This window comes from Panthera uncia (assembly GCF_023721935.1).
Source record: "Panthera uncia isolate 11264 chromosome B2 unlocalized genomic scaffold, Puncia_PCG_1.0 HiC_scaffold_25, whole genome shotgun sequence".
Taxonomy (NCBI): Eukaryota; Metazoa; Chordata; class Mammalia; order Carnivora; family Felidae; genus Panthera; species Panthera uncia.
Window position 1 is genome coordinate 21,370,099 of NW_026057581.1, and position 19,376 is coordinate 21,389,474.

Genomic DNA, 19,376 nt, shown 5'->3' on the forward strand with positions numbered 1-19,376 from the left:
CCCTATTCCTGTATCTTGTATAGTATGCAGGGGCAAATTATAGTTTCTTTTGGTCACTTACTGCATTATAATAATGACTATTGCTTATTACTTATTGAGCTATGTGCCAAGGCTAACGAACATTTTTATATCCTATCAAATCCTTACAATTCTATTGGAAAATGCCAATTTTTATCATTTTTTGCTGATGGGAAAACTGAGGCACAGAAGTTAAGGGAATTAGCCAAGATTCCCAGGTAAAAGGGGGGCCAAGCCCATACATAAAGTCTATCAGTGAGATGGCAGAAATCAAGGATGTGATCACCACACTACACACACACACACACACACACACACACACACACACACACACTATGTATTTATTTATAGTATAAATTAGCTTTCAATGGACTAGAAATAAGAAACTAGGCTAAGTTGACTGGGGCACCCACCAACTTCCCTGATTTCAGGCTAAATGGTCTTTGAGTTTCTCTAAACCCATTTTCTTTTTCTTTTTCTCAGTAAACAAATATTTATTAATACCTTATTACTTTTTATGAACCTACAAATGGTGTTTTAGGAAAAATAACATTTTTAAAATGTGATGCAGTCTCCATTCTACACGACAGTCATTATGCACACAGTGCACTACCCTCTGCCTGGTAGCAGTCTGAGCACTGAGGTACCTCAGACAGACAAACACCTCAGCCCTCATGGAGCTTCCATTTTATTCTAACAGCTTTGTTGAGATATTATTTGCATACAATAATATTATCCTATTTAAAGTGTATGACTCAATGACTTTTAGTGTATTTAGAGTTGTGCAAACATCCCAGAGTTGAAGTTTAGAACATCTTCATCACTCCAAAAACAAAATGTTGACTTTATTAACACTCACTCCCCCTCCCCCACCTCCGGCCACAGGCAACCACTAACGTGCTCTCTGCCTCTATAGGATTACTACTGTGAACATTTCTGTACCTGAACGAAGTGGTTTTTTGTGATTGGCCTCTTTCACTCAGCACAATGTTTGCAAGTCTCATCCATATTATGGTATTTATCAATACTTTATTTTTTAAAGATTTTTTTTTATTTTTAAGTAATCTCTACACCTAATGTGGGGCTTAAGCCCACAACCTTGAGATCAAGAGTCACATGCTCCACCAATTGAACCAGCCAGCTAATTCTCAATACTTCATTTTATGTTTATTTTTTAAAAATGTTTATTTACTTATTTTGAGAGAGAGAGAGAGAGAGCATGAGCAGGGGAGGGTCAGCGAGAGAGGGAGAGAATCTCAAGTAGGCACCATGCTCAACATGGAGCCCCATGCAGGGCTCAATCCCATGAACCATGAGATCATGACCTGGGCTGAAATCAAGAGTTGGATATTCAACCTACAGAGCCACCCAGGCACCCCAAGATATTTTTCAAGTAATCTCTGCACCTAACATGGTGCTCAAACCCACAATCCTGAGATCAAGAGTCACACACTTCACAGACTGAGACACCCAGGCGCCCCAATACTTCATTTTAAAGCCTGAATAGTATTGCGTTGTATGGGTAGACCACATCTTATCCTTTCATCAGCTGATGGACATTTAGGTTATTTCCATTTTGTAGCTATTATGTATGATGCTGTTATGCATTTTGTATACATTTGTTTATAAGTTTTTGTGTGGACATGTGTTTTTGTTTCCTTGGAATGAAATTCCTAGCAGCAGAATTGCCGGGTGATGTGATTGCTCAATGTTTAATGCTTTGAGGAACTTCTAAATTGTTCTCTAAAGTGGTCACACCATTTTACATTCCTAGCAGCCTGTATGAGGGTTCCAGATTCTCTACATCCTCACCAATGTTCATTATCCAACACTTGTTGTTGTACGTCTTTTTGCTTCTATGGTGTGAAGTGGTATTCCATGGTATTTTTAAAAAAAATTTTAACGTTTATTTATCATTTCTGAGAGACAGAAAGAGAGCACAAGCAGGGGAGGGGCAGAGAGACAGCCCCAAAAAGGAAAGGATACATGCTATATGAGGAACCCTGGAAACATCATGCTAAGTGAAAGAAGCTAGTCACAGAAGACCACATATTATATAATCCCATTCATAGGAAGTGTTCAAAATAGGGAGATCTATAGAGACCTATTAGTGACTTAGGGCTGTGGGGGAGAGGAAATGGGGGTGATAACTAAAGGGCGTGGGGTTTAATTTACAGTTGTGAAAAGTTTCTAAAATGAGCTGTGGTGATATTTGCATGTTATCTGTAAATATAGCAAAATCCATTGAATCATATTCTTTAAAGAGGAGGTTGTATAGTATGTGGATTATAAGCTGGTAAAGCTGACATTCTTTAAATAACTTTTTAAACATGTATTTATTATTTTTGAGAGACAGAGACAGAGAAAGCGTGAGTGGGGGAAGGCAGAAAGAGAGGGAGACACAGAATCTGAAGCAGGCTCCAGGTTCCAAGCTATCAGCACAGAGCCCGATGCGGGGCTCAAACCCATGAACTGTGAGATCATGACCTGAGCTGAAGTTGGACTCTTAACCAATGGAGTCCCCTAGCCACCCCTCCATTGTGGTTTTGATGCCATGTCCCGAACAACCAATGATGTTTGGCTTTTTTTCATGTGCTGTTGGCCATTTGTATATCTCCTTTGGGGAAATGTCTATTCAAATCCTTTGTCCCTCTTTAAATTGGGTTATTTATCCAGGAGCCTGGGTGGCTCAGTCTGTTAAGCGTCCAACTCTTGATTTCAGATCAGGTCATGGTTCATGAGTTTGAGCCCCACACGGGGCTCTATGCTGACAGCATGGAGCCTGCTTGGGATTCTGTCTCCCTGTCTCTTTGCCCCTCCCCCTTTTGCTCTCTATCTTGCTCTCAAAATAAATAAATAAAAATAAATAAATAAATAAATAAATAGGGTTATTTATCTTTACTGATCTGCAATTGTTCTATGTGTACCCTAGGTGTAAGTCTTTTGTCAAATATATGATTTGCAAATATTTTTCTCCCATTCTAGAATTTGTCTTTTAACTTTCTTGTGGTATTGTTTGAAGCACCAAAGTTTCAACTTGTTTCTTTTTATTTATTTATTTTTATGGTAAAATATGCGTGACCTAAAATCTATCAATGACATTAAGCACCTTCACAATGTTGTGCAACCATCACTACCATCGACCTCCAGAAGTTTTTTCCACCTTCCAAAACTGAAATTACATGCCTCTTAAGACTAACTTCTCATTCTCCCCTTCCCCTCAGGTCCTGACAACCACCATTATACTTTCTGCCTTTATGAATTTAACTACTCTAGGGATCTCATATGAGTGGAATCATATAGTATCTGTCCTTTAGTAACTGACTTATTTCATTTACCATAATGTCTTTAAGGTTCATGCATGCTATAACATGTGTCAGAATTTCCTTCCTTTTTAAGGCCGAATAATACCCCATTTGTATATATCACATTTTGTGTATCCACTCATCCATTGATGGAAAACATTTTTAATTTTGATGAAGACCAATTTGCTTATTTTTTTATTGCTTGTGCTTTTGGTGTCACATCTAAGGTATCATTGCCTAAGCCCCAATCATGAAGATTTACTCCTGATTTTCTTCCCAGAGTTTTATCTCTCACATTTTGGTCTATGATCTATTTCAAGTTAATTTTTGTACAGAGTGTGGATATCCAGTTGTCCTTGTACCATTTGCTGAAAAAAAAAAAAAAACTATTCTTTCCCCCACTGAATTGTCTTGGCACGTTTGCTGAAAATCAATTAACCAGGGACACCTGGCTGGCTCAGTCAGTAGAACATGTGACTCTTGACCTCAGGGTTGTGAGTTCAAGCCCCACGTTGCGTGTGGAGCCTACCTGAAACAAAACAAACAGAAGGAGAAAAGGAAAATCAATCAACTTAAACATAAGATTTCATTTGGGGATTCTCAATGCTATTCTCATTTCCTTATCTTTAAGCGAGCAATCTGATCTAGATTACAGTTACTTTAAATTTGCCTGATCAGAATCACCTCTCATGTTTGTAAAAATAGACATTCCCAGGTATTTTCCCTGGTGATTCTGATTCAGTAGACTTGGGGGTAAGGCGGGAATTTGCTGTTCCTCCAGTCGTCCTTAACTCAGCTACCAGCAGCACATTTCCCCTGGTTCCTCAGACCAAAAACTAGAATGTAGCAGTGCTAGTTATTAAGCTACTGTCTGTTATTCCTAAACTCACCCGTCTCTACTCTGCTCAGAAGTTGGGCTGGAGCTCTGGAAACCACATACTCCATGGCAACTGCTCTAAAATGTGTTCTGCCAATAAGAAATGTGAGGGGGAGACTGAAAACTCAGGGGGAGGGAGGGAGAAGGACTTGCCCCTCCCAGTTTGTTCTTGATTATGTGTCGTTCTGTGGGCATCACGCCAGGGTGGCATCTTAACTCCAGTAGCAGCAATTCCTTCCCATTACCAGCAATTAAATCTATTTTGTAGGATTTTAAAAAATATTTGCAGAAACAACTTTATTTAAATCCCAGTTAAGACAGTAGCACCCACCAACCAGTCAGCACCCTCTTGACAGACGTCTGGGTTCAATGCACAAAGGGCACTACTCTGAGTTCAGACACCAACACCAACACCAAATACGCAGCACCTCCTCAGATGTCTAAGTTTTACCTCCCCAAGGTTACTACTCTAAGTTTCTAAGTTTTAATATTCTTAATATCTTCCCTTTGTTCCATTGACCCTACGTTTTGGGAGCTACTTCCTGGAATTGCTTCCCCCATACTACTTTAGACTTTGTGTTGCATCTTTTCAGTTACCTATATAACAACTAGTTAATTTTAATCTTTTTAAAATTTTTTTAATGTTCATTTATTTTTGAGAGAGAGAGAGACAGAGCATGAATGGGGGAGGGGCAGAGAGTGAGGGAGACACAGAATCTGAAGCAGGCTCCAGGCTCTGAGATGTCAGCACAGAGACCGACACGGGGCTTCAAACTCACAAGCTATGAGATCATGACCTGAGCCGAAGTCGTACACTCAACTAACTGAGCCACCCAGGTGCCCCACAACTAATTTTATATATGAAATTCTCTCTTTTTTGACTTCCACTGCATGAAGAAGTACCTTGTTTGGAAGTTGCTTATTAGGCAACAAGCAGCCCCAGGACTACGGTCCCTTAGAGAAGAGAAAGAAACAGGGGTTCTCTATCATTGTCCTATCTTCATACTTAGAGGTAATGTCCACTACGTGGTTCAGAGAAGAGGAATCCAAGCAGAGTCTATTGTTCTCACTGAATTGAGGAGACAGAGAAAGACGTTTGGAGATCCTGAAGCAATGGGATTTTGCAGAGCAGACTACCAGGGAGAAGGGAGTTACACAGAGAAAGAACTCACAGATCTTCACTACAGTTCTGTTTAGTCTTTGGCTATGACTACTCTGGGCATGCATAGGGGTAAACTCCATGAAGCCAGGCAAAGAACAACTATCAGAGAGCTACAAAAGAAACAGATCTTAGGGCTAGGAGATATTTGAGATATTTGAGTTCCAAGTAGCCTAAGTGGAGTCAGGTAGATGAACACTTGGGCCATTCCATAGAGAACCCAGAGGGGTCACACTTTAATAATAGGGTTTAATTATCCCTAGAGTAAAAGCTACTCTGGATATACCTTAATAAAATTTGAGAACAAGCCTTGAAATAACCACGCTGACCTGAAAGTAACTTCACTGCTTAAGTGCTAAAACAAACTGTAGCACCCTTTAAAGGAAGACAGCATACAGGAGAAAAATTAGGCAATAGAAATCATGTTGTCTAAGAAGCTGGCATCAAAACAAGATGAAGCGTGCAAGGATTTTATTAGGGGAAGTATCTGTATGTGGAAAAATGTGAAAAGAGCCTAATAAGGGTGGGAGAAGTGTCAAAACATAATAAAATCTGACCCTGAGGGAAGAAAAGAGAAAGAAACTGAAAAAAAGTGAACAAAACCTCTGTGACCAATAAGATAACATCAAGTGATATAAAACATGTATAACTGGAGCCCAGAAGGTGAGGAGATAGAGGAGGGGCCAGAACATATACCTGAAGGAATAACAGCTGATTTTTTTTTTTGCAAATTTGATGAAAACTACGAACCCCCAGGCCCAAAAAGCACAATAAATAGGAAAGCATAAAGAAACCCACATCAAAACAGATCAGAATCAAATTTCTGAAAAACAATGAAAAAGAGACAATTTTAAAAGCAGCCAAAGGAAAGAAGACAAGTTTTATAGAGAGAGTAACACAGATAGGGATTAAAATAGACTTTTTGTCAGATCCCATGCAAATCAGAAGACAATGCAATGGCATGTTTAAAGTTCTAAGAGAAAAATCTGCCAAACTGGAATTCTATTCCTTGTGAAAATATTTTTCAAAAATGAAGACAGAGTGAAGATTGTTCAGACAAACAATGAGACACTGTCACCAGTAGATCTTACTACAAAAAAATAGTAAAGGAAGTTTTGCTGTTTCATGGCAAGAAAAAGAAGTTTCTCGGGGTGAAGAAACATGATTCAAGATGGAAACTTGAATCTACACAGAAGAAAGTAGAGTGCCAAAAAGGAAAATGTGGGTAAATACAAAAGGCTTTTGTTGTTGTTGCTGTTGTTGCTGTTGTTGTTGTTGTTGTTGTTGTTAAGTCTGTTAGCCTCTTTCTGTTCAAATAATGGGTGTGGTCTCTGTTTCCTGGCTGAACTCCACGTGATATAAGAGCCTATTTTTCTTCTCAAATCTGTCCCATCAGCCCAGAGGGCTCTGTGAACCACATTCTGTTGGCTTCCCATTATTCCTCTCTCATGGCTTCCCATTATTCTTAAAAACAAAAAGAATACACTACAAAACAAAAAGAAATCACTTTCTATTGACTGCCTACCACAACCCACGCACTGCTTTTCTCCCAGCATTCTCCTTAAAATCCGATCTCTTCACCATCTCTGATCTGGCTCCTGCAAATTTCTCCAACTGCAGCTACTATCCCTGCCCACTTGCTGTTCTCTAAATCACACCAGCCTTTGGGTTCCTCAAAAACATCAGGTGTGTTTCCATCTCAGAATACTTTTATACTTGCTGGTCCTTCCACTGAATGCTCTTCGCTCAGATACTTTCATGGCTCTCTCCTTCTTCTTAATGGGATCACTGTTTGAATACCACAGTCTCAGAGAGATTGACTCACCCTATTAAGTGTAGCAAGCCCCTGGTTTCTCTCCAACTACCTTCTCTACCATTCACTTTCCTGGGTTTTATTTGTTGCTTTTTATTTGAGTATAGTTGACATGCAATGTTACATTAGTTTCAGATGTACAACATAGTTTATATAAACAACAAGTTTATGTGTTATGCTGTGCTCACCACAAGTGTAGCTACCATCTGTCACTGTACGATGGTATTACAGTATTATTTACTATATTCCCTATGCTGTGCCTTTGATTCCCATGACTTATTCATTCCATAATGGGAAGCCTGTATCTCCTACTGCCATTCACCCATTTTGCCCATCCCTCCCCCTCTCTCCCATCTGACAACCACCAGTTTGTTCTCTGTATTTATAGGTCTGATTCTGCTTTTTATTTGTTTGCTCACTTATTTGTTATTTGTTTTTTTAGATTCTACATAGGAGTGAAATCATGTGGTATTTGTCTTTTTCAGTATGACTTATTTCACTTTGCACAATACCCTCTGGGTCCATCCATGTTGTTGCAAATGGCATGATCTCATCCTTTTTCATGGCTACATACTATTCCATTGAATATACATGCCACATCTTTCCTGTCTATTTGTCTATCAATGGACTGTTGGGATGCTTCCATATCTTGGCTATTGTAAATAATGCTTCAGTAAATATAGTGGGGCATATATATTTTTGAATTAGTGTTTTTGGAGTTTTTTTTTTGGGAGGGGGGGAGGTAAATACCCAACAGTAGAATTATTAGATCATATGGTATTTCTATTTTTAATTTTTTGAGGAATGTAATACTGTTTTCCCCAGTGGCTGCACCACCTTACGTTCCTACCAACAGTGCATGAGGATTCTTTTTTCTCCACATCCTCACCAAAACTTGTTATTTCTTGTCTTTTTTAATTTTAGTTATTCCAATGGGTGTGAGGTAACATCTCATTGTAGTTTTGATTTGCATTAGTGATGTTGAGCATCTTTTCATGTGTCTGTTGGCTACCTGTATGCTACCATTCACTTTCTATTCTGTTACCCTGCTCAACTGACTTCAAAGCATTGCAGGTGGAAGTTAAGTGACTTACCTATCTTCCATTAGATTTTTGGGGCCCCTGGTAGATTGCATATTGACTCCCCCAAAATGTCTACATCCTAATCTCTATAATCTGTGAATATTTTACCTTATATGGCAAAAGAACTTTGTAGATGTGATTAAATTAAGGATCTTGAGAGGATGAGATTTTGCTAGGTTATTTAGATGGACCCAATGTAGTCACTAGGGTCTTTAAAAGAGGAGGGAAGGAGGAGGGAGGGAAGGAGGGAAGAAGGTTCTTATTTTAGAACAATATAATTGCCATGAAAAGAATCACATGATCTTTCTTTATCTTGTATCTTATATCATCAAATTAATCATAGCAGGTGTCCTTTTGGAATAGAATCCAAATCCAACAACTTCACAAGACCTCTGACACTAAGATCACAGTCCAAGATACTGCTTTCTTTCACTGGGAGTACTGAACGACCTCCCAATTGGTCTCCCTGCTACTACTCCCATCCAAGTACTAATCGGGCCTGACCCTGTTTAGCTTCTGAGATCAGATGAGTTTGAGAGCGTTCAGGGTAGTTTGGCCATAGACTCCCTGCTTCTACTCTTAATTTCTACAGTCTATGGTCCACAGAGCATCCAGAGGAATCTTTAAACATGAGCCATATCACAGATCCCTGCTGAAACCTTCAGTGGCTTTTCTTGTCATCCCCAGGAAATTCCTCAGTCCTTACTGGGGCCTCAAAGCTGCACATCATCTGGTCCTAAGATGCCTCTCTGACCTCATCCCCAGTCATTATACCTCTTGCTCCCCTAATAAAGCATTTAAGTGGTACAAACAGAATTTGAACCCAGAACTGTGCTCCAACATGATGTCAGCTTGATTAGGCATTCCAACCATATGCCAGTGAAAGCCTCTCTGTCTCAGGGTTCTACCTCACTGGGTCACGTGGGACTCAGCTGCTATGCTGGTTAAAATACAAATAGCTGGGCCACTCTCCCAAAGATGTCAATTCAGTGGATCTGACATGAAGCCCAGGAATCTGCTTTGAAGATTTAGGTGCACATGATAGTTTGAGAATCCCTGTACTGCTCAATGAATAGAGTGTAATTCACCTATACAGGTAAAAACAGCACCTTGTTGATAGGCATGAATGAACTTGATTTAGAAAGCCTAAGACCAGAAAGATCAATTTATGTTTCCATTATCAGCCTCAGCTGAGCAGCTGTGCAGAAGCCAGCTTAATTAACTACATTATTATGGGGAGAGCCAAATAATTAAGGAAAAATTATCACTATATCCTTTAACTACTATGTTTATTCTGAGGCACTGAAATAAATGTTGGTTTTTCCCAGCCTCCTCAAAGCAGAGGCTGGGGTAGGGATAACAGCAAATGACTTTATCAGTGATGTCAGGATAAGCATAGAGATGATGTCAATTTGGTGTTAAAAAATTTACTTGGATGGTCTGGACCAACCAGCCAGGATTTGGAGATCAAGAGCATAGCCTGAGGAGCCTGACCCACCTGAATTCAATTCTGTCTTCTTGACCAACCAGCTGTATAACATTAAGCAAATGATTGACACTCTCAGTCTTTGTTTTTCTATTTGTAGGATGAGGCCACTAGCAGAACCTATTTTGTGAGGTGGTTATGAGGATTACATTTGAGAATATCTTCAAAGCATTTATTTCTGGCATGCAGGAAGCATTCAACAAGTGGTTAATTTGATTATCACAGCTACCATATTAATTCTCTTCCTTGCCTTAAACACCGGCTAACTTTGCTTGTGTAAAAACATCTTAGGGATTCTTCCCCATTGACGTTTCCTGGAACACACTCTGCATTCCATTCAGAACTATTCATGAGAAATGATCCTTGACCCTGGGACCTGATCCAACAGCTGATAACTGCACGAAGCAGGTGGCTTGACTGTTTATACCTCTGCTACTATACAAAGAGCTCATGACCTGGTAGCATCAAAGACCTCGCTCATCACTGTTTTTACCCTCTACTTAAATATCTTGTGTACAGAGCAGAGTATCTGCTCAAGAAACACTTGTTGAATGAATACACAGGTAGAACCCTGTATCTCAAGAATGACATAATGCCGTGTGCCAGCTAGGATTCAATAGAGGTCTTGCAATTCTCCTAATGAAAGCTATATGAGCAAGTCAGTTTCTTCATGACTTCATTGTCATCACTGAATAGATAGATAGTAATGTTTTGTGTAGAGTAGGAGTCAGTCTTTTTACAGTGCAATGCCTGAACAAAATTGGGTTTGGGGTAAAATTTTTCCATAAGTATTAAAGATGTTCTCCCTAACATTGGGGGTCTTATTTAAGTGTCCATAGGAGAAATTAGTGAGTAGACCTCTACTCACTGGTCTTGGCTATTAGCCTCATGCTATATTTTGCCTGGAGCTTGAGATTCTTGACAGTGAATTATTACCTTCCGGGTGTCTCATAAAAATAATAATAAAAGAAAAGATTATATGAAGAAACCCAAGACCTTGTCAGCTTTTGTGAGCAGACACCCATATCCTTTTAGCCACTGCCAACCTTCTAAAAGAAGACTGTATGAAATGTAGTCCTGTGAGTGGCCCCAGTGTGACACAAGGTTAAGAGTTTGGGCCCTGAAATCCAGCTCTACTTTTTGTTACCTGTAAAATTTGATGAGTGAATGTAACATGCGTGGAACATGCCCTGGCACAATCACATTTGTCATTATTACCTGGAGGAGTGATCCTTGTCTGTGTCAGTTATGGTCCAGTTCCAGGACTAGGAATTTACTGCAGCTATATTTTAGGGAGTGTAATACATTGGAAGGGCTGGAGGAATGGCTGCCAGCGCGTCCCCAAGAGACAGCCTTGGGAACTGGGTTCAAGAGCACACAGCTACTGAGCTGAGATGCAAAGACCAAGAGGCTATGCTGCCACCACCAGGAACCTGGGGACTGGACATGGCTGATTTGGGTTACAACAGCCACCAGAATGTCTTTCAACATCCATGAAGATTAAGCTGGACATGCTGCCCCAAATCCCTCCCTATTACCCTACTTGTGAGCAAAAGCAGCCATGGAAGCAAGAAAATGGCTCCCACCTCATTCCTGCCTCTTAGCCTGCGTCTATGGTAGCCTGCCTCCAGGATGACCCCCAATGATCCCTGCCTCCTGGGGTTCACCTCCTGGTGGAGTCCCTCCACCATTGTACCAGCAGTGGTTTGTGTGGTTAATAGAACCCAGCAGGAGTGATGGTGCATCACTTCCAAGACTGGGTTGTAGATGACACTCTGATGTCTGTCATATGACTTCTATCCCTTGTTCTCTTCCTTTCTCAGATCCCTTACTCTGGGGGAAACCAGAGTTGCCTTGTCTTTAGGACATTCTTGCAGTCTTGTAGCAAAGCCCATAGGGTGAGAAACTGAGGCCTCTTACCAACAACCATGTGAGTGAGCAAGGAAGCAGCCCCTCCAGCTTCTGAGACAACAGTCCCAGTAGACTTCTAGGCTTTATAAGAGACCCAGAGCCAGAACCACCCAGTTAAGCTGCTCCCAGACTCCTGACCCTCAGAACTAGGAAAGAGAATAAATGTTCACTGTATTAAGCAGCTAGGTTTTGGACCAATCTGTTACTTAGCAATAGAGAACTAAACAGCATCTAAGTGGGAGGACTCAATTCACCTCCCAAACCCTAGCTGCAAGGAATATGCAATGTAGTTTCAGCCTTATGGCTGTGCAGAGCGGAGAAACACAGGAGGAAGGGGCTGGTTGCTGACTGATCCGATCCACACACAACACCACACCATTTCATGCCAAGGATGCCAGTGCGATCGTGTTTGTAAGCAACTAGGGATCAGACAACCAATACATTTCAGACAACTCTGTCTTACAGAATCTTGTCCATCTTTATTCACAAACCAAATCCTTCTTTTGCTATGATCATTGTCAGCCACCAAGAGCAATTCGCTCCTCTTTGCCTCCATTAAACACAGAGAAGCGAATCCTTTCTGCATCACATAATACAAAAAATATCTCAAGATTCTCCACTCAATGGAGAATTATAATAAGTAGGGCTTATAATAAAATGCAGATACCACAGTGACAAAATAAACCCATGCAAGTCACCAGACTAAGACATGAAGCTCTATTGTGGACCCACTTTTGCTACTGTTGATCAGCTGATGAGCAAACTATTTGACCTACTCTCTGCTGCCACGCCTGCCTCCTGCTTGGAGAGAATGAGCAGCTCGGGGAGGTCCATACTGCAGTATTTGCAGCAGAAACTTTTTTCCTTAGTGGTTCTCAAAAATGCCTCAAGGGAAAATGTCTGATGCTTTATAAAAATGAATGCATCATCTTTGAGGGGCCCCACACCAGGAGGAAGTGACTGAGATAGGAGCTAACGGCATCAACAGAGATGTTTGTGTCTTTGTTTTCCAGAAGTCACAAGGACCGTTTAGCAGAGAAATGGTATGATATGGTGGGGACCTCTGCTTGGGAGACAGAGGAAGTCTGTACTTCCTCTGTACAGAGGAAGTAAGGCAGGCAGTTCTTCTAGGGTGGCATCAAGGGTGCAAACCATTAACACCTCTTTTTGGAGAAATTATAACAAGGCTTAAACAGAAGAGGCAAGAAGAAACTGTGCAAATGTCCCAGAGTAGATGCTGTGAATGAGGGACAGACCTGCACAACAAAGGATTTATGAACTGGTAGCCTTGAAAAGATTTACAGAGGGTGGCAGGCAGGAAAGAACATTTAATTTGTACTTTGCGCTTGTATGTTTTTTAACATAGAGCACTCTGAGAGGAATTTACTTTTTTTAATATATATTTTAAGGTTTTTTATTTATTTTGAAAGAGAGAGAGAGCATGAGCAGGGGAAGGGGAGGGAGAGAGAGAATCCCAAGCAGGCTCCATGTTGTCTGTCAGTGAAGAGCCCAACGTAGGACTAGATCCCACAAACTGCAAGATCATGACCTGAGCTGAAACCAAGAGTTGGACACTTAATTGACTAAGCCACCAGGCACCCCAAGAGGCATTTACTTTTTTACAAAGAAGGGTTTTTAAAAATTAAATATAATTTATTGTCAAATTTGTTTCCATACAACACCCAGTGCTCATCCCAACAGGTAAGAAGGGTTTTTGTTTTTTGGTATTTTTTGAAAACCAAAGGTATATATATTATATATAAATAAATATATCAATTTCCTGGCTCTCTTAGATTTTTTTTAAGACCTAAAAAAGTCTAACCCAAAACACGCTGAATACAAGTATCAGTTATTAAGAGGCCATTGCTCTCTGTCCCTAACTGGTATGCAATCTAATTTCATACAATCCACACAGACATCAACACCCTAAATAGCCTGTAGGACTCAGAGTTTTTTAATTTCTGCATGTCAGCTGGTGAACAAACACTCTGAGATGATGTGTCCTGTGGTACCACCTACCCGTTCAACTTTTGACGTGTTGGCATCTCTAGGTAGTGGTGAACTTTGCGGGGCAGTTTTATTGTACTTGGACTCTCTTCTGTTCTAAACCTGGCAGACTATGGAAAAATCATAATTTCTGGCTTCCTAAATTTAACAGATTTAACGTAAAGATACAAATCGTTGCAAGATACAAAAGTACTGAATCCTAATCTTCAGTCAGAAACCAATTATACTTAATCTGATTGATTCTTTGTTCAATTATGAAGGAAAAAAACAATATTGGAGACTATTATGAAAAGATTACATATAAAAAGCAAATGTAGTTGGAGACCTTATGATTTTTCAATCTCTAGGAAAGGAACAATGTAAGAAAAGAGTTGTTACACTCTCAGAGAACAACAGGAACACATTATATGCAAATAGGGAGCATCATGCAAACAGACTCTCTAGGAGCAGTTTGTTCACTGCCATGCCATAAATTAGGCTCCCTTGATCCTTTCAGAGGTAGAAAACTTGTCGAAATTTATCATTGTAATTTAGAGGGCTCAGGATGGTCATTGAGATCCCAAGAACCAACAGACCCGGGCATCTCTGTATTCTTCCTTCCTTCCTTGTTTCTTTGCTTCCTTCCTTCTTTATTCTCTCTCTCTCTTGGGGCTCCTGACTGGCTCTGTCAGTTGAGCGTCCAATTCTTGGTTTCAACTCAGGTCATAATCTCACAATTTGTGAGTTCAAGCCCTATATCAGGCTCTGTGCTAACATTGCAGAGCCTGCTCGGAACTCTCTCCTCTCTCTCTGCCCCTCCTCTGCTCACTCTCTCTCTCTCTCTGAAAATAAGTAAATAAGTATTTATTCTCTCTCTCTCTCTTTCTCTCTCCCTTTTCAATTTATTTATTTTTTAATTTTGCCAATTTTATCATTTTTACTCTAAAATCCATTATTTCTATTTCTTTCTTTCTTTCTTTCTTTCTTTCTTTCTTTCAAGAGCAAGCAGGGGAGGAGCAGAGAGACAATAGGAGAGTGAATTCCATTCAAGCTCTTCACTGTCAGCAGGGAGCCTGATGCAGAGCTTGATCCTACAAATCATGATATCATGACCTGAGCTGAAATCAAGAATCCAATGCTTAACCAACTGAGACACTCAACCACCCCTCTCTCTCCCTTTTTACAAATGTGAAATATCCACTTCTTTAATTACATACACATTCACAGACATAGACCTAGGTATAGGAGTATATGAATATCTACAGATGCATATACATGTAAATACAGTAAAGTCTTCTGCCCAATTCTGTTCCATTCCAACCAGGGAAGTTATTTAACTGGTAAAGTTGAGAAGCTATTTGATGATAGGAGAATACACTTGTGGACTGAGATAGGGAAATCATCGTGCAACATGGTCCAGAACAATGTTGTGTCTGAGATGGGGTTCCTTTTTTTTCTTGGCTCAGCAGGAGATTGAATGACAATACTTGAGACCTGCAAGCTTCTGGAAGAGAACTGAAGAGAACAGATCTGTAAGAAATTTGAGAGGCTTTAGAGATGGACACATCCAATTTTCCCAATGTCTCACAATAACTCTTGTTTTATTGATAAAAGAAAATCAGTGTTTTTGCCTTTTGATGAAGACTTTCTTGATGTGGTAAACTTGATGAAGGGAAGGATGCTACACACACACACACACACACACACATGCATGCACTCAGTTCCATGCACAAAAATGTTTACCATAGCCTCATTTATAATGGTCAATAATAATGACAAAAAGCAGGCAACTGAGGAACGCTAAGAGAGTTATAGGTAAGAAAATAATGATGTCTATGAATCATTCATGCTATCTTAGGCTCTCTGGGCTCTAAGATAAGCTCAAGCCAGTAGTGACAGAGGAGCTATCCAAAAATGTCCTTGGGACAACAGGTATGATATGATAAGCACATACCAGGAGCTGGGATTTGGCCAGGCCCCAGGAGAACAGGAATTGGTTCCAAGTTTCTGGGGCTTTAAGAGGATGAGGTCAAGGATCTTCACTGTATGGTTGTGTCACTTATGAGTTCTTGCTACTCTCCCCTCCTTTGTTTCATTCCCAAGTTCCTCAACAAGAGCAACTTCCTCGTCTGTCACCTGGAATCTCTTCTCCCCAGCTCACAGCTTCTGCTATGTGTCCTAGTTCCTGTTTATTTATGTTATTCATGCTTTTTTTATTCCTTTTATGACTTTAACTTGCCTTGGCCCATGATGACACTATTGCATCTTTCATTTATACTTTAGCTGTCATTGGTAAATGACGGAATCTCTGTTTCCATCTAGCACTTCTAAAAGAAAGAAGTTGACCAGTTGAGCAAATAGCCATCACCCTATTAGGCATGAGCCTCTAAGCCCCAGGCCTTCTGGTAGGCTGCTGATAAGCCTGTGGATTGCCTGCTGTGAGTGAGCAGTCGCCAGGGAGGGTGGGTTATTACATTATAGAAACACAGTTATGCAGGTTGTATCTCCAAAACAGACTATGGGTGAGCAGTCTCCCTTATAAGGGACTCCAGGCATGGGCAGGCACCACAATCTGCATCTCTAGGACCAACCTGATGAGTGCATTACAATTGCCCACAGAGTGTCTGCATGCACTTCTAACAGGGAGTCAATGAATCCAGCTTGTTGAGAAGGTAATTTGGCAATATATATCAAATAACTTAATGTTCATAGACTTTGCCTGATCATTTTACTCCCAAGATTTTTATACCAAGGGAATGATTAAAGATGAACACAAAGATCTACATGTAAAAATCTTCTTCAGGAGATTATTTATATTAGAAAAAATATTCAAAAAGGAGATTTGTTAAGTTATGCTTTATATAGGTGCAGTAGAATACGATGCAGGTATTGAAAAGATGGTGGAGACAAATATACAATAGGTAGTAGGGATGTTCAAGATGAACAGAAAAACAGATTTAAAAGTATGGTGTAATAAGAAATATATTTGGTCTTTGTCCCCAATTCCTGGCACCGAGCTTCTAAAATCCCTTGGAATTTCCCCAATGATAGGACTGTCTTTTGTTATTCATTAGGAGCCCCTTTGGTTACACCTGAGTTTATTGGAAGGGGGGGGTGGGGCTGCAAACTGATCTCTATAAAAACTCATGAACAATGAGATGTGATGAGCTTCTGAATTGGAAAACACATCCATGTGCTGGGACGGTGGTACACCCCATCTTTACTGGGACAGAAGCTCCTGAACTCAGCATCCTTCAAACATTGTCCTATGCACCTCCTCATCTGGCTGTTCATTTGTATCCTTTAGAATAAACTGGTTTAAGTAAAGTGTCTTCCTGTGTTCTGTGACCCATTCTAGCAAATTATCCAACCTGGAGAGGGGGTTGTGAGGACACTTGTTTTATGGACATTTGGTTAGAAGTATGGGTGGCCATTTGGCCTCTGGGCTGGGGGTGGTCCTGTGGGCTGAACTCCTGTGGAATCTGATGCTGACCCTGGAGACAGAGGGGATCAGAATTGTGTTGAATTGTAGGACACCCGATTGATGTCTGAAGAATTGGATATTGGTGTTAGACATCCTCCAAATAGGAAAATGTAGAAAAAAATTCCCCAATATTATTTCTAACCACACAAACACACAAAAAAAGGAGTTATGTAACAAAAACTTAATTATGATTCTTTTTTATTTTTATGTGAGCAATTATCTGATGTATAAAAAGATGCAACTAAATTCAAAATGATACAAAATATCAATTTCAGAGTGCCTGGGTGGCTCATTTGGTTGACTCTTGATTTTAGTTCAGGTCATGATCCCAGGGTTGTAGGATAGAGCCCCACATCAGGCTCAGTGTTGTGCATGGAGTCTGCTTAAGATTCTCTTTTCCTCCCTCTGCACCTCCCCTGCTCCTGCACTCTCTCTCTAAAACAAACAAAAAAAAAAAACCACACCACAAGATATCGATTTAAAAACAACAAAAAGTTGAGTATATTTAATCATACTCAGCTTATAAGAGAGCACATGGGTAAATAGAATAATTCATTCTATAGCATAGTGCTATATGAACTGGGGACAGAAAAAGTTGGTAAAGGAAGGCAGAGGAACTCTTAAGAATCGGAACTGAGCTTGGGGGGGCGGCAAGGGGCACGTCTGGGTGGCTCAGTTGGTTAAGTGTCCAACTTCGGCTTAGATCGTGATCTCACAGTTCATGAGTTTGAGCCCCACAATGGGCTCTGTGCTGACAGCTCTGAGCCTGGAGCCTGCTTCAGATTCTGTGTCTCCCTCTCTCTCTGCCCCTCCACTGCTCACACACACTCTCTCTCTCAAAAATAAATAAACACTAAAAAAAAATTTTAAAAAAGAATTGGAACTGAGGGGCTCCATAATCATCTGGCATCCACTCAGTGTTGTACCTATGGTTAGAAATGTACGTGATGCGGGGCACCTGGATGGCTCAGTGGGTTAAGCGTCTGACTTCAGCTCAGATCATGATCTTACAGTTCAGGAGTTTGATCCCCCCATGGGACTCCATGCTGGCAGTGCAGAGCCTGCTTGGGACTCTCTCTCTGCTCTCTTTCTGCCCCTCCCCCACCCGTGCACACACTATCTCAAAATAAATTTTAAAACTTTAAAAAAATAAAAAAGAAATGTACATAATGGGAACTCCAGGGATCTTCCATATCCTTCCTTTAAGCTCCCTCCACCAATCAACTGTGGCCACAATGTAACGGTTGTGCTGAGTTACTCTCTATATTAAGTAGTTATCTTCATGGGTTCCTTTGTGCATGGTAATCATTCAAACCTAGGCTTCTCAGGAATCCTTAGAGCCACTGGATACTCTTGACCCAAATTCTCAACTTCAGCCATTAAACAGTCAGTTATACATTTGGCATACAGGCAGTCCATCTTTGACTGTACTAAGTCAAGTTTGCCTTTAATAGACAAGTTGATAAAGTTGGTATCAACCAGAATGTCATAAGATGGGCCCAGCTATGTCATATTAAAAGAATACGCAGGATGGTGTTGGGCAACTTCTCTTTCCTTGAGTGCACTGGAACCTTTCTTTTCTTTCTCTTTAGGTTTTAATCTATCTTTCTGTTGAAGCCTCTGATATCTGAGACTAAGCATTTACTTCACGGTCATGTACTTTCTTGCCTTCCTTTGCTTCCCCATGTTCATGCTGCACTCTTATTTCTTTCTAATTACTGTTATTTCTAAAGGGAGAGATGTGGGTGCTTTTTCTAAAAATTGTTATTATGAATAGTTATTATGCTTACAACTGGAAACAATAATTTAGAAATTAATGTTTACAAAGAGTTTGTGATAACACTCATATATAATGTTAAATGAAAACAAGAATACAAAATTGAACATTGTGCAGTTACAACTCTGTTAAAAATATGGAGCAAAAAGGCGGGAAACACATTGCAGGATGGAAATGTCTATTTCTGAGTGGTGGACCTACAAGTGACTACTTTTTTACTTGAGTGTATTTTGCTTGCTTTTCTAAAATGGGCATATGTTGGTTTTCACCTTTTTTTTTTTTAACTTAAGGAAACTTGAAGGTTATGGAGATTAAGAGATCTATTCAAGGTCACAGTTGTTCAGCAGAGAAAATGGGATAGGGGGCCAGATAATATGACATACATGGAGTGGACACTGTGATGTCCTGCTCAGATCCCCTTCAGAAACAACATTTCTTCCCCCAGCTACCAGAAGTGTTAACACAAAACAGTGTGCAA

The 19,376-nt window shown here is 40.3% G+C and overlaps 1 pseudogene; it reads right to left on the reverse strand.

Moving 5' to 3' along the window:
• Positions 1–17,936: 17,936 nt before the first annotated feature.
• Positions 17,937–18,807, reverse strand: LOC125939456 (rRNA-processing protein FCF1 homolog; annotated as a pseudogene).
• Between the last annotated feature and the right edge of the window lie 569 nt (positions 18,808–19,376).